The sequence below is a fragment of the Triticum aestivum genome, chromosome 4B (genome assembly GCF_018294505.1).
Source record: "Triticum aestivum cultivar Chinese Spring chromosome 4B, IWGSC CS RefSeq v2.1, whole genome shotgun sequence".
NCBI classification, from domain to species: Eukaryota; Viridiplantae; Streptophyta; class Magnoliopsida; order Poales; family Poaceae; genus Triticum; species Triticum aestivum.
In genome coordinates, this window is record NC_057804.1 from 236,883,539 (window position 1) to 236,886,455 (window position 2,917).

Here is a 2,917-nt window from a genome sequence, read left to right on the forward strand (position 1 = left end):
GCGGCACCCAACTTATCAAAACAAGTGCAAGAAATGGTTGCATGATATTCGAACACAAGCCGCCCAAGATGGGTTAGATGGGCAGACATTGATCCAAAAAAATCAAACATCAGACAGATAAGTGTTTGAACAAAAGTTAAACATGCATGAAGGCACGGCAAAAGCAACCAAGTATTTCAACTAAGCCTATTACATGGCTACAGGTGAGACCAGAATATTCAAAGTTTTTTGGCAGAGAATAAACAACTCTTGCAAGACGGTCTTTGTGCCATCCACCTTGATGACCTCCAATAGTTGAAGCTTCCGAGTTATCCTACACCGACTCTTCTGTTTCTTGAATCTGAAGGTTATCCAATTTCCAGTTGACATCTGTTAGGCTTCAAAGACGGCTTCATCATGGAGGATAATAGACGGGTCAACATCAGGTACAAAGTGATGCTTACGCCGTTGAGGAGTTAAGTCAAATGATCTCAATTTGGAGGTGGCACTCGTGTGTTGTTGCTATCGTCAGCCAGTTGATATTTGTTCAACTCCATCTCTGCGACAAGCTGACTTGCCAATGGTCGGGTCTCTTTCTCACGATGAGCATAGTAAGATGGTGTAAAATCAGTTCCGTCATCTTTTGTGGTGGGGAACCACGGCCACCTATGGGGCCATCAGCCCCTTGTGGTTCGACAGGGGGATGAGCATATTGTACAAAGAGTGGAGAACATAGCATAGCACAACAGAGATCACACGGGCAATTTTGCCCAGGTTCAGGCCATTGCGAGGCGTAAAACCCTACTCCTGCTTTGGTGGATTGATGGGAGGACCGTGGTAGAGACGCCGCGCTCTAGCCCGACAGGGTTACCATGGGGCGAGAGCAGCTACACACGTATGAGTACACAAGGGTCTAAATCCTTTCTATGGTTGCCACACGCCTCTTTTTATAGGTCAAGGGGCCACCACAATGGCAAATCAGTCATTGTGTACTAATTAGATAGCAAACAGTGCTATCATACCTAACTCTGCAGACAAGGAAGAGCGCATTAAATGCGCCGCTTAGTGTCACATCATAACATGCCCGGCAAGCCTTGTGCCACGCCCAAGATGCGACCCTATCCTAAAGGAACTCGAAGGTCCCACCAAGGATAGAAGCGCATCTTGAAGACGCTTTTGCAAGGTGGATATCATTACATCAACATTACATAATAGATGGGGATACATACATAAGGCATACAATGCCACACGAATACAACAATACATCATACATAAGAGCAACATCTGACTACGGATGAAACACAAACAGAAGCTCAAATGACATCCACCCTGCTAGCCCAGGCTGCCGACCTGGAACCTATCCCCTGATCAAAGAAGAAGCAGAAGAAGAACTCCAAAGTAAGCAAACATCGCTCTCGCGTAATGATCATCGCATAACCTGCACCTGCAACTGGTGTTGTAGTAATCTGTGAGCCACGAGGACTCAGCAATCCCATTACCATGGGTATCAAGACTAGCAAAGCATAATGGGAAAGGAAGGGGTAAAGTGGTGAGGTTGCAGCAGCGACTAAGCATATATGGTGGCTAACATACGCAAATAAGAGCGAGAAGAGAGCAAACGGAATGGTCGTGAAGCTAGCAATGATCAAGAGGTGATCCTGAACTCCTACTTACGGCAAACATAACCCAAAACCGTGTTCACTTCCCGGACTTCGCCGAAAAGAGACCATCATGGCTACACACGCGGTTGATGCATTTTAAATCAGATCTGGTGTCAAGTTATCTACAACCGGATATTGATAAATTCCCATCTGCCACATAACCGCGGGCACGGCTCTCCAAAGTTTATATCCTGCAGGGGTGTCCCAACTTACCCCATGATAAGCTCTCGCGATCACCGAAGGATATTCCTTCTCCCAGGAAGACCCGATCAGTCTCGGAATCCCGGTTTACAAGACGTTTCATGTCACATCCCTAGTCCTGGTATGCAGTAGGCTAGCCCTTCATGTGTGCATCATGCTTAACTTTCAAATGAATTTGAAATGGGGGCTGTTCAAACCCTAGCACCTAATGAATTCTACTAGGTTCAACTAAAAAATATTTTCAATAAACCCAAAATGCTCCTTAGAAAAGTTCATGATTTTTGTTAAAGGTGAAAACCTCTGCCAAAAATGATGCACATATTTCTAGGCCATTCTGGATTTTTGAATTAAATCTTATTGTATTTGACTTTGGGCATTTAAATTCTATAAATAATTTAAATGTTCAAATAATGTTGGAACTATTTTTGGGCCACTGAAATAATTCAGCAAGTGTCCATGAATATTTTCAGGATTTTAGGAAATGCCTTGGTATTTTTCCTAAGCTCAAAACAAAGGCAAATAATTAGAAAACAAAAACAAATTAGAAAACAGAAGAGAGGGAGAGCTTACCTGGCGCTCACCTGGCAGCCCAGCCAGCCCACCTGGCAGCCCACTGGTCGGCCCAGCACTGTGCTAGCCCGTGCCAGCCACCCGCTTCCTCTCGCCAGGCAGGCAGAGAGGAGCGCGCCGGCGCGCGCGCAGGCGCCACGCCACCAGGCTGTCTGCCTGCGTCGCCTGGCCACCGCGACGCCTCACGTCTTCTCCTCGGCGCCAGCCTGACCCCTCTGGCCTATCCACTCCTCCTCTCCCCTCCTCTGCTCCCTCTCTCGAGCACACCCGAGCAGAGCTCGTCGTCGCCGACGCCATTTACCGCGGCCACCGTCCATCCCGTGCCTCCCCGATGAGTCCAAAGGAACCGACATCGCCTTCCGCATCGTCTACACCAATCCATTCGACCGCGGGAGCCCTGTACCGTCTTCCCCGAGCTCATCCCCAACCTCCGGCCGCCGGCAACCTCATCGGCGATTCGCCGCCGTCTCCGCCTCCCCGAGCCGCTGAGTCCTTCCTTGAGATCG